Source organism: Salmo salar, chromosome 08 (genome assembly GCF_965601325.2).
Source record: "Salmo salar chromosome 08, fSalSal1, whole genome shotgun sequence".
Classification (NCBI taxonomy): Eukaryota; Metazoa; Chordata; class Actinopteri; order Salmoniformes; family Salmonidae; genus Salmo; species Salmo salar.
Genome location: NC_138298.1, coordinates 31,973,411 through 31,987,148, shown reverse-complemented (window position 1 = coordinate 31,987,148; position 13,738 = coordinate 31,973,411). Strand labels below are relative to the sequence as shown.

The 13,738-nt window shown below is 47.8% G+C and overlaps 1 long non-coding RNA gene across 1 annotated transcript; it reads left to right on the top strand.

Moving 5' to 3' along the window:
- Window positions 1-12,259: 12,259 nt before the first annotated feature.
- LOC145881503 (uncharacterized) lies at window positions 12,260-13,357 on the top strand. Its single transcript, XR_014393035.1, has 3 exons — window positions 12,260-12,577; window positions 13,030-13,120; window positions 13,227-13,357. It is a non-coding gene; the product is annotated as an uncharacterized LOC145881503 (long non-coding RNA).
- Window positions 13,358-13,738: the final 381 nt, after the last annotated feature.

The window sequence follows — 13,738 nt, the reverse complement described above, 5'->3', positions numbered from 1 at the left end:
GTGTGTGTGTGTGTCTAAGCTTTTCACTTATACAAACCCCAGTGTGTCTATGTGTGTGTGTGTGTGTGTGTGTGTGTGTGTGTGTGTGTCTGTCTGTATGTTTAAACCAGTTGTAAACCGGGCAGCAGGCAGAGGCATCGCCCCAATTAGCCAGAGTGTGGTCTATGTGTAATTAAAGTAACTGGTGCAGGCGGACAGAGGGGAGCGGAGCTGCAGATGTTACCAAGCACTGATCCTTGTTCATCTCAAATGGCACCCTATTACCTATTTAGTGCACTACTTTAGACCTTGGGCTCATAAGGCTCTGGTTGAAGTAGTGCACTATGTGGGATTAGGGTGCCGTTTGGGATTCATATCGTTTCTCTCCAGTGCCTCATCTCTGCCTCTCAACTCAACTAGGAGAGCACAGATGAGACTGTGGTGTGTGTGTGTGTGTGTGTTTATGTGTGTGTGTGTGTGTGTGTGTGTGTGTGTGTGTGTGTGTGTGTGTGTGTGTGTGTGTGTGTGTGTGTGTGTGTGTGTGTGTGTGTGTGTGTGTGTGTGTGTGTGTGTGTGTGTGTGTGTGTGTGTGTGTGTGTGTGTGTGTGTGTGTGACTTTCTCTTCAACTGCTTTCTTGATTACAGCTGATGAGTTGATACCAGGAAGGAAGGTCAGGAGGATTTGGGGAGGAGAAGATGACGGGGAAAGAGAGGAGAGGAGGATGAGAGCAGAGAAGAGCGGGAGGGGTAGATGATGGAGGGAAGAGAGGAGAGGAGGATGAGAGCAGAGAGGAGCGGGAGGGGTAGATGATGGAGGGAAGAGAGGAGAGGAGGATGAGAGCAGAGAGGAGCGGGAGGGGTAGATGATGGAGGGAAGAGAGGAGAGGAGGATGAGAGCAGAGAGGAGCGGGAGGGGTAGATGATGGAGGGAAGAGAAGAAGAGAGAAGTGGGCGGTGGAATCATTGCTGTGTCCTTTCATGATACACACACACACACACACACACACACACACACACACACACACACACACACACACACACACACACACACACACACACACACACACACACACACACAGGGGGTGGCCTGAGAGACTGAACTTCCCCGTCAGTCTGTGTCTGTCAGAAGCTGTCTATTTGACATGAGACCGCCCCCCATAGCGATCACAACTGTCACACACACACACACACACACACACACACACACACACACACACACACACACACACACACACACACACACACACACTCTCTCTCTCACAGACACACACCCATAGCGATCACAAGTGTCAATTTTGAGATGCCTGTCAGTTCTAGAGGGTGACTGATAGATTGAAGGTCAATAAATAACCACATATTAATATGACAGCTTCCAATACACACACAGACAAACAGGCGCATGTACTTCAGTCCAGACACACAGATGATGACTTTATTTCATGTCAGTCACAGTTGAGGTCCCTTTCATTTCAGTGTTAATTCATTCAGGAAGTGGAAAAATCCTTTTGAAAATAAATGCATATTTAGTTTTTTTTTAAGTTGAATTTCAGTATAGCGAGCCAGACAAGATTTACCAGGTGGGCCTAAGCAAATCAGGAGGGTCTGAAGTGTAGTATCTATGACCCAGTCAGACAAGACAGTACAACATGTAGTATCTATGACCCAGTCAGACAAGACAGTACAATATGTAGTATCTATGACCCAGTCAGACAACAAGACAGTACAACATGTAGTATCTATGACCCAGTCAGACAACAAGACAGTACAACAAAACATGTAGTATCTATGACCCAGTCAGACAACAAGACAGTACAACATGTAGTATCTATGACCCAGTCAGACAACAAGACAGTACAACACAACATGTAGTATCTATGACCCAGTCAGACAACAAGACAGTATATTGACTACCACAACCACATATCTGAACTCTTGCCCCCATCCCTACACCTCCCTCCCTCCCTCCCCCCTCTCTCTCCCTCCCTCCCTCCCTCCCTCCCTCCCTCCCTCCCTCCCTCCATCTCTTCGTCTCTCGTCATAGCATATCTTTGCTGTACTGTCAGTGTCCCCACAGCCTCCAGTGTTTATGTGTGAGTGTGTTGTGAATACTGTAGCCTCGGAGGCTGGTGTTTATTTCAGTCTGTATTCTGTATCCCAGTAGACTAATCACCATGGTTACACCCCCATCATCGTGGTTACACCCCCATCGTATGATCCCTATCCATCTCTCAAGTCCCCTACGATCAGAGTCCTTGTCACCATGCCTAGATGGAAGCGAGAGAACACATTTCTCATCATTATCATTGGGGTTGCCTATATCTCTGTCACAGGCCTAGGTCTGCCTGATGGTTAGGATATAGATGCCTATAGCTCTGTCACAGGCCTAGGTCTGCCTGATGGTTAGGATATAGATGCCTATAGCTCTGTCACAGGCCTAGGTCTGCCTGATGGTTAGGATATAGTTGTCTATATCTCTGTCACAGGCCTAGGTCTGCCTGATGGTTAGGATATAGATGCCTATAGCTCTGTCACAGGTTTGCCTGATGGTTAGGATATAGATGCCTATAGCTCTGTCACAGGCCTAGGTCTGCCTGATGGTTAGGATATAGATGCCTATAGCTCTGTCACAGGCCTAGGTCTGCCTGATGGTTAGGATATAGATGCCTATATCTCTGTCACAGGCCTAGGTCTGCCTGATGGTTAGGATATAGATGCCTATAGCTCTGTCACAGGCCTTGGTCTGCCTGATGGTTAGGATATAGATGCCTATAGCTCTGTCACAGGCCTAGGTCTGCCTGATGGTTAGGATATAGATGCCTATAGCTCTGTCACAGGCCTAGGTCTGCCTGATGGTTAGGATATAGATGCCTATATCTCTGTCACAGGCCTAGGTCTGCCTGATGGTTAGGATATAGATGCCTATAGCTCTGTCACAGGCCTAGGTCTACTGATGGTTAGGATATAGATGCCTATATCTCTGTCACAGGCCTAGGTCTGCCTGATGGTTAGGATATAGATGCCTATAGCTCTGTCACAGGTTTGCCTGATGGTTAGGATATAGATGCCTATCGCTCTGTCACAGGCCTAGGTCTGCCTGATGGTTAGGATATAGATGCCTATAGCTCTGTCACAGGTTTGCCTGATGGTTAGGATATAGATGCCTATCGCTCTGTCACAGGCCTAGGTCTGCCTGATGGTTAGGATATAGATGCCTATAGCTCTGTCACAGGCCTAGGTCTGCCTGATGGTTAGGATATAGATGCCTATAGCTCTGTCACAGGCCTAGGTCTGCCTGATGGTTAGGATATAGATGCCTATAGCTCTGTCACAGGCCTAGGTCTGCCTGATGGTTAGGATATAGATGCCTATAGCTCTGTCACAGGTTTGCCTGATGGTTAGGATATAGATGCCTATCGCTCTGTCACAGGCCTAGGTCTGCCTGATGGTTAGGATATAGATGCCTATAGCTCTGTCACAGGCCTAGGTCTGCCTGATGGTTAGGATATAGATGCCTATAGCTCTGTCACAGGTTTGCCTGATGGTTAGGATATAGATGCCTATCGCTCTGTCACAGGCCTAGGTCTGCCTGATGGTTAGGATATAGATGCCTATAGCTCTGTCACAGGTCTGCCTGATGGTTAGGATATAGATGCCTATAGCTCTGTCACAGGCCTAGGTCTACTGATGGTTAGGATATAGATGCCTATAGCTCTGTCACAGGCCTAGGTCTGCCTGATGGTTAGGATATAGTTGTCTATATCTCTGTCACAGGCCTAGGTCTGCCTGATGGTTAGGATATAGATGCCTATATCTCTGTCACAGGCCTAGGTCTGCCTGATGGTTAGGATATAGATGCCTATATCTCTGTCACAGGCCTAGGTCTGCCTGATGGTTAGGATATAGATGCCTATAGCTCTGTCACAGGCCTAGGTCTGCCTGATGGTTAGGATATAGATGCCTATATCTCTGTCACAGGCCTAGGTCTGCCTGATGGTTAGGATATAGATGCCTATAGCTCTGTCACAGGCCTTGGTCTGCCTGATGGTTAGGATATAGATGCCTATAGCTCTGTCACAGGCCTAGGTCTGCCTGATGGTTAGGATATAGATGCCTATATCTCTGTCACAGGCCTAGGTCTGCCTGATGGTTAGGATATAGTTGTCTATATCTCTGTCACAGGCCTAGGTCTGCCTGATGGTTAGGATATAGATGCCTATAGCTCTGTCACAGGTCTGCCTGATGGTTAGGATATAGATGCCTATATCTCTGTCACAGGCCTTGGTCTGCCTGATGGTTAGGATATAGATGCCTATAGCTCTGTCACAGGCCTAGGTCTGCCTGATGGTTAGGATATAGATGCCTATAGCTCTGTCACAGGCCTAGGTCTGCCTGATGGTTAGGATATAGATGCCTATAGCTCTGTCACAGGCCTAGGTCTGCCTGCTGGTTAGGATATAGATGCCTATATCTATGTCACAGGCCTGTCTACAAGCAGTATATAGTCTACAGTTTAAGCCCCAGAAGGCATAAGAGGTTACTTAGGAGGCCCAGCCCTCAGGATATTAACACAGTACATAGTCTACAGGTTTCTTAGGAGGCCCAGCCCTCTGGATATTAACACAGTACATAGTCTACAGGTTTCTTAGGAGGCCTAGCCCTCAGGATATTAACACAGTACATAGTCTACAGGTTTCTTAGGAGGCCCAGCCCTCTGGATATTAACACAGTACATAGTGTACAGGTTTCTTAGGAGGCCTAGCCCTCTGGATATTAACACAGTATATAGTCTACAGGTTTCTTAGGAGGCCCAGCCCTCTGGATATTAACACAGTACATAGTCTACAGGTTTCTTAGGAGGCCCAGCCCTCTGGATATTAACACAGTACATAGTGTAGAGGTTTCTTAGGAGGCCTAGCCCTCAGGATATTAACACAGTACATAGTCTACAGGTTTCTTAGGAGGCCTAGCCCTCTGGATATTAACACAGTACATAGTGTAGAGGTTTCTTAGGAGGCCTAGCCCTCAGGATATTAACACAGTACATAGTCTACAGGTTTCTTAGGAGGCCTAGCCCTCAGGATATTAACACAGTACATAGTGTACAGGTTTCTTAGGAGGCCTAGCCCTCAGGATATTAACACAGTACATAGTGTACAGGTTTCTTAGGAGGCCTAGCCCTCAGGATATTAACACAGTACATAGTCTACAGGTTTCTTAGGAGGCCTAGCCCTCAGGATATTAACACAGTACATAGTGTACAGGTTTCTTAGGAGGTCTAGCCCTCTGGATATTAACACAGTATATAGTCTACAGGTTTCTTAACTGGTCCTGTGTGGCTCAGTTGGTAGAGTGTGGTGTTTGCAATGCCAGGGTTGTGGGTTTGATTCCCACGGGGGACCAGTATGGAGAACAAAAATTACGAAATGTATGCATTCACTACTGTAAGTTGCTCTGGACAAGAGTGTCTGCTAAATGACTAAAATGTAAATATAGTGCCACATTGAACTGGTACTCCCTGTATATAGCTCCACATTGATCTGGTACTACCTGTATATAGTTTCACATTGATCTGGTACTGGTACTCCCTGTATATAGCTCCACATTGATCTGGTACTACCTGTATATAGTTTCACATTGATCTGGTACTGGTACTCCCTGTATATAGCTCCACATTGATCTGGTACTGGTACTCGCTGTATATAGCTCCACATTGATCTGGTACTACCTGTATATAGTTTCACATTGATCTGGTACTGGTACTTCCTGTATATAGCTCCACATTCATCTGGTACTGGTACTTCCTGTATATAGCTCCACATTGATCTGGTACTACCTGTATATAGTTTCACATTGATCTGGTACTGGTACTCGCTGTATATAGCTCCACATTCATCTGGTACTCCCTGTATATAGCTCCACATTGATCTGGTACTACCTGTATATAGCTTCACATTGATCTGGTACTGGTACTCGCTGTATATAGCTCCACATTCATCTGGTACTCCCTGTATATAGCTCCACATTGATCTGGTGCTGGACCTCCCTGTAGTTGTTGTTCCCTTTGCTCTGCAAGGGCCGTAGCTTTTGTGGAGCAATGGGTAACGATGCTTTGAGAGTGGCTGTTGTCTATGTATGCAGAGGGTCCCTGGTTGGAGCACAGGTAGGGGGGGGGGAGAGGGACTGAAGCAAAACTTTTACTCGGGCACCATTTTAATCAGGGGAATCTCCTCTTTGTAATTATGTTCGTGCAGCGAGCTCGTTTGTCATCGATCGCTAGACCAGAAATAGTCAGAAGTTTATATTCTTTCCCTACTTCCTCATTACGCAGACATAAGCACATTTGACACCATCGAGGTGCGGATGTGTACTTTCTACACAAGTAATTTTTCCAGTTTCGTCCGACGAACAGATTGTAGAGGTAAAATAAAAAGGGGTACATTTTTATGGAATTCTAAGCATCAGTCCAGTCAAAACAGGCTCTGTGAACGTTCGATCCCATTCATTTGCTATGGGCTCGCGCTAGTGTTCCAGTTAGACAACGTTCTTAAGCTGTTTTCAGCATTGGGTGAATTTTCTCGTTCTATTGTCTATAGACAGCCAGAGCAAATTTACGAAAGCACAACGACTATACCATTTAGCTAAGCTAAGAATGTCGAGCATAATCAAGTCAATAAACGTTGGGTAGTTAGATAGCCTATAGCTAATACACTGGCAAGTTTAATGTATAACTAGTAACGTTAGGTAGCTAGCTAACATACCGGTACATACTGCTGTAATGATATGCTATGTTGTTTGTAAGGACAGCGTAGATAACAAATTGTCAGCCAACATAACGTGTAAGGTAACTTATTTGATAAGTCATTACTTTATTACATTGAGTAGCAAGCTACCCCTTGGTCGTTAGGGCAAATCTGGTCTGTGACAAGAGGTGTGGGGTTCACATCTAGCTCGGCTATTAGACTATTCTTTAATAAAGGTTGAATAGTCTGTTGTTCATCTATTAGCCCTCCTTCCCAACTGGCATCTTCAGTTGAGCGTCAAGAATTTTGCATATAGTAGCACGTTTGTATGAAGGTGTGGTTATTCACAGGCAAATTGTTATATGCTATGGAGGTACACTTGTGTCTTTTAGTCGAGAGCAAAACCTTTTTTATTTTCTATAAAAAATTATTGTTCTGAAAGCCACTTTTTCCCGACACAAAGGAAGTAAAAGCGAACACCTATGAAGATGGCATCTCAGGTAAGCAGCACTGGGCTGTATAAACGTATCCTAAAAATTACATCTGCTGCTTTAGATTGAATGGTCATATCTCAGTTATTGTTTTCATATCTACAATAAATAAGCTGACCAAGGGGTTGAAAATGTAGATATAGCCAGATGTTCAATGTCTGAGGAACAGGCCGTGGAAACTTTGCTGGCAAAAGTGTCCATAACCAGAGGTATTTAAACTGTTCTGTGTTCTTTTTCTCCATCTCTGCCTGTCTTGTTGTACATGGAAGCTGTCTCACTGTCACGTCCTGACTAGTATAAGGGTTATTTGTTATTGTAGTTTGGTCAGGACGTGGCAGATGGTATTTGTTTTATGTGGTTCGGGGTGGTGATTTATTTAGTAGGGTGTTGGTTTAGTTAGTTCCGGGTTTTTGGGGTTATGTTCTATGTTTGTATTTCTATGTGGTCTCTAGTCTTTTGTATTTCTATGTCTAGTTTATTGGGGTTGGACTCTCAATTGGAGGCAGGTGTTTTCTAGTTGCCTCTGATTGAGAGTCCTATATATGGGTATGTGTTTGGTTTAGTGTTTGTGGGAGATTGTTCTTGGATTGCTGTGTTGCCTTCAAGACTGTTATTTTGTCATTCATCGGTTTGTTATTTTTGTATACATGTTTGTTTGGTTTTTCCTTCTTTTTCCGTCAATAATAAAGAAGATGAGTATACATGTCCCTGCTGCGTTTTGGTCTTCTCCTTACGACAACCGTGACAGAATCTCCCACCAAACATGGACCAAGCAGCGGAGGAAGGAGCGGCAACAGGTGGAATATCGGGAGACATGGGCAGAGATGAGGATAAGAATTTCCAGGGCTATGGAGGAGTTAAGGGAGCCTGAGAGTCAGCCCCAATAATTTCTTTTTGGGGGGGCACACGGGTAGTTTGGCTGGGCGAGGATTGAGCCCCAGGCCAAATCCCCGTACCTTTCCCAAACAATCAGTGACTGGACAGGTCCCGTGCTTCGGGGTGATGGGTGCTGTGATGAGGCTGGGTATTTTCAGGCCGGTATGCGCAGTACCAGCTCCCCGCATTTGCCAGGGGAAGTGGGCATCCAGCCAGTAAGGGCGATGCCAGTTCTGCGCTCGAGACTGCCAGTAAGCCTCTACGGTCCAGTGTTTCCCGCTCCACGCACTAGCCCTGAGGTGCGTGTCTCCAATCTGGCACATCCTAAGCCAGCACCACGCACCAGGCTTCCAGTGCGTAATCCCAGTCCAACCCGTCCGAATCCTGCTCCCCGCACTAGCCCTGAGGTGCGTGTCCCCAAACTGGCACGTCCAGTACCAACACCACGTATCAGACTTCCAGTGCGTAATCCCAGCCTCGAGAGTTCGGAGACAGTGCCCCGTCCAGAGGATCCGGAGACAGTGCCCCGTCCAGAGGATCCGGAGACAGTGCCCTGTCCAGAGGATCCGGAGACAGTGCCCCGTCCAGAGGATCCGGAGACAGTGCCCCGTCCAGAGGATCCGACAACAGTGCCCCGTCCAGAGGATCCGACAACAGTGCCCCGTCCAGAGGATCCGACAACAGTGCCCCGTCCAGAGGATCCTGCAACAGTGCCCCGTCCAGAGGATCCGACAACAGTGCCCCGTCCAGAGGATCCGGCAACAGTTCCCCGTCCAGAGGATCCGGCAACAGTTCCCCGTCCAGAGGATCCGGCAACAGTGCCCCGTCCAGAGGATCCGGCAACAGTGCCCCGTCCAGAGTATCCGGCAACAGTGCCCCGTCCAGAGTATCCGGCAACAGTGTGCAGTCCAGAGTATCCGGCAATAGTGTGCAGTCCGGAACCGAGGGAGTCTGCCTGCGACCCGGAACCGAGGGAGTCTGCCTGCGACCCGGAACAGGGTGAGATGGAAATTAACTGTGAACTGAATGAGTCTGCCTACAGTTGTGAACTGAATGAGTCGGCCTATGACCCGGAACTGAGTGGCTCCGCCTACGGTCCAGAGCCAAGAGGCTTTGTCTACAGTCTGGAGGACAGTAGGCCGGAGCCAGAACCACCTCCTGTATAGGTGGGTTGGGGAGGGGGGGGTGTAGCACAAGTGCCGTCGGGGGGTGTAGCACAAGTGCCGTTCGGTGACGGCAGCCACCCTCCCTTCCCTCCCTTTAGTTTAGGGGGATTTTTTTTGTTGTTTTGGGGTTTTTGTTTATTTATGAGGTGCATCCGTGGTCTGCACCTTTAGGGGGGGGCGGGTACTGTCACGTCCTGACCAGTATAAAGGTTATTTGTTATTGTAGTTTGGTCAGGATGTGGCAGAGGGTATTTTGTTTGTCGTTCGGGGTGGTGATTTATTTAGTAGGGTGTTGGTTTAGTTAGTTCCGGGTTTTTGGGGTTATGTTCTATGTTTGTATTTCTATGTGGTCTCTAGTCTTTTGTATTTCTATGTCTAGTTTATTGGGGTTGGACTCTCAATTGGAGGCAGGTGTTTTCTAGTTGCCTCTGATTGAGAGTCCTATATATGGGTATGTGTTTGGTTTAGTGTTTGTGGGAGATTGTTCTTGGATTGCTGTGTTGCCTTCAAGACTGTTATTTTGTCATTCATCGGTTTGTTATTTTTGTATACATGTTTGTTTGGTTTTTCCTTCTTTTTCCGTCAATAATAAAGAAGATGAGTATACATGTCCCTGCTGCGTTTTGGTCTTCTCCTTACGACAACCGTGACAGAATCTCCCACCAAACATGGACCAAGCAGCGGAGGAAGGAGCGGCAACAGGTGGAATATCGGGAGACATGGGCAGAGATGAGGATAAGAATTTCCAGGGCTATGGAGGAGTTAAGGGAGCCTGAGAGTCAGCCCCAATAATTTCTTTTTGGGGGGGCACACGGGTAGTTTGGCTGGGCGAGGATTGAGCCCCAGGCCAAATCCCCGTACCTTTCCCAAACAATCAGTGACTGGACAGGTCCCGTGCTTCGGGGTGATGGGTGCTGTGATGAGGCTGGGTATTTTCAGGCCGGTATGCGCAGTACCAGCTCCCCGCATTTGCCAGGGGAAGTGGGCATCCAGCCAGTAAGGGCGATGCCAGTTCTGCGCTCGAGACTGCCAGTAAGCCTCTACGGTCCAGTGTTTCCCGCTCCACGCACTAGCCCTGAGGTGCGTGTCTCCAATCTGGCACATCCTAAGCCAGCACCACGCACCAGGCTTCCAGTGCGTAATCCCAGTCCAACCCGTCCGAATCCTGCTCCCCGCACTAGCCCTGAGGTGCGTGTCCCCAAACTGGCACGTCCAGTACCAACACCACGTATCAGACTTCCAGTGCGTAATCCCAGCCTCGAGAGTTCGGAGACAGTGCCCCGTCCAGAGGATCCGGAGACAGTGCCCCGTCCAGAGGATCCGGAGACAGTGCCCTGTCCAGAGGATCCGGAGACAGTGCCCCGTCCAGAGGATCCGGAGACAGTGCCCCGTCCAGAGGATCCGACAACAGTGCCCCGTCCAGAGGATCCGACAACAGTGCCCCGTCCAGAGGATCCGACAACAGTGCCCCGTCCAGAGGATCCTGCAACAGTGCCCCGTCCAGAGGATCCGGCAACAGTGCCCCGTCCAGAGGATCCTGCAACAGTGCCCCGTCCAGAGGATCCGGCAACAGTGCCCCGTCCAGAGGATCCGGCAACAGTTCCCCGTCCAGAGGATCCGGCAACAGTTCCCCGTCCAGAGGATCCGACAACAGTGCCCCGTCCAGAGGATCCGACAACAGTGCCCCGTCCAGAGGATCCGACAACAGTGCCCCGTCCAGAGGATCCTGCAACAGTGCCCCGTCCAGAGGATCCGGCAACAGTGCCCCGTCCAGAGGATCCGGCAACAGTGCCCCGTCCAGAGGATCCGGCAACAGTTCCCCGTCCAGAGGATCCGGCAACAGTTCCCCGTCCAGAGGATCCGGCAACAGTGCCCCGTCCAGAGGATCCGGCAACAGTGCCCCGTCCAGAGTATCCGGCAACAGTGCCCCGTCCAGAGTATCCGGCAACAGTGTGCAGTCCAGAGTATCCGGCAATAGTGTGCAGTCCGGAACCGAGGGAGTCTGCCTGCGACCCGGAACCGAGGGAGTCTGCCTGCGACCCGGAACAGGGTGAGATGGAAATTAACTGTGAACTGAATGAGTCTGCCTACAGTTGTGAACTGAATGAGTCGGCCTATGACCCGGAACTGAGTGGCTCCGCCTACGGTCCAGAGCCAAGAGGCTTTGTCTACAGTCTGGAGGACAGTAGGCCGGAGCCAGAACCACCTCCTGTATAGGTGGGTTGGGGAGGGGGGGGTGTAGCACAAGTGCCGTCGGGGGGTGTAGCACAAGTGCCGTTCGGTGACGGCAGCCACCCTCCCTTCCCTCCCTTTAGTTTAGGGGGATTTTTTTTGTTGTTTTGGGGTTTTTGTTTATTTATGAGGTGCATCCGTGGTCTGCACCTTTAGGGGGGGGGCGGGTACTGTCACGTCCTGACCAGTATAAAGGTTATTTGTTATTGTAGTTTGGTCAGGATGTGGCAGAGGGTATTTTGTTTGTCGTTCGGGGTGGTGATTTATTTAGTAGGGTGTTGGTTTAGTTAGTTCCGGGTTTTTGGAGTTATGTTCTATGTTTGTATTTCTATGTGGTCTCTAGTCTTTTGTATTTCTATGTCTAGTTTATTGGGGTTGGACTCTCAATTGGAGGCAGGTGTTTTCTAGTTGCCTCTGATTGAGAGTCCTATATATGGGTATGTGTTTGGTTTAGTGTTTGTGGGAGATTGTTCTTGGATTGCTGTGTTGCCTTCAAGACTGTTATTTTGTCATTCATCGGTTTGTTATTTTTGTATACGTGTTTGTTTGGTTTTTTCCTTCTTTTCCCGTCAATAAAGAAGATGAGTATACATGTCCCTGCTGCGTTTTGGTCCTCTCCTTACGACAACCATGACACTCACATGCATTAATTAAAAAACCCTTAAGATGTCAGCTGCTAATTTTCAGATTTACACCACATAAACACAGCCATTTTCACTGGACTATCTGTTGCTGCCAAGTCATGCTTTCCCTGGGGGTTAGCCTTGCAATAACAAAGTGGTGAGACACATAGCCCTCTATATTTAAATGTTTCAGGTACACTCCGATAGGTGTCTGCGTCACATACAGTATCTTCTATTGACATTCTCTTCTATTGTTTGTCCTCATGTTCCTCATGTGTCTGTTCTTCAGCATACAGTACTCTGTAGCCACTTAGTGTGGACACCAGGTGAGACCACACACACAATAAGTCTCTCTCCTTCACTTCATCCCTCTCCCCCTTCTCCCTAAATCCTCTAGGTTATATCAGCTGTGTTGGTGAACCCCTCCCGCATCTGAACTGGCTGACACAGAGGGCACAGCATGATCATAGGTGAGATGTCACTTGGTCAAATCAACAGGAAGTGTTATTAAAGAGATGCTTTACATTGAAATACAGACAGAGATTGTCACGTTCTGACCAGTATAAAGGGTTATTTGTTATGGTAGTTTGGTCAGGACGTGGCAGAGGGTATTTGTTTTATGTGGTTCGGGGTGGTGGTTTATTTAGTAGGGTGTTTGATTTATTATTTCCGGGTTTTTGGTCTGTTTTGGTATTTCTATGTTCTTTCTGGTTTGTATTTCTATGTTTAGGTTAATGGGGGGTTGGACTCTCAATTGGAGGCAGGTGTTTTCTAGTTGCCTCTGATTGTCCTATATATGGGTAATTGGTTGCTGTAGTGTTTGTGGGAGATTGTTTTGCTGAGTGTGCCTGACAAGACTGTTTCGTTGTTCGTTTTGTTTTGTTGTTTTTTGGTGTTCTTGTTATTTAAATAAATATACAAGATGAGCATCCACATTCCTGCTGCGTTTTGGTCCTCCATTCCAGACGACAACCGTGACAGAGATGTAGCAATCCCAGAGTTAATGATCCAAGGTCAGTTTTGCATTTCACCTCCTGATTTAAGATGACTGACCGTGTTAGAATAAAAAAACAAGGCTTAATCATGCTCTCTCTAAATCCATCTGTCTCTCGTCTGCAGGTATGTTTTGATGTGAGAGAGGAAGCCAGTCCCGTCATCGCCACCTCACCCGCTCTTAAGATAACCGCCGTGGCGCTGGTACACGCTCACAACTTTTAAAGGAGGAACCACTGTAGCTCCACATTGATCTGGTACTGGTACTCCCTGTATGTAGCTCCATATTGACCTGGTACTGGCACTTCCTGTATATAGCTCCATATTGATCTGGTACTGGTACTCCCTGTATGTAGCTCCATATTGATCTGGTACTGGTACTCCCAGTATATAGCTCCATATTGATCTGGTACTGGTACTCCCTGTATATAGCTCCATATTGATCTGGTACTGGTACTCCCTGTATATAGCTCCACATTGATCTGGTACTCCCTGTAAATAGCTCCACATTGATCTGGTACTCCCTGTATATAGCTCCACATTGATCTGGTACTGGTACTCCCTGTATATAGCTCGACATTGATCTGGTACTGGTACTCCCTGTATATAGCTCCACATTGATCTGGTACTGGTACTCC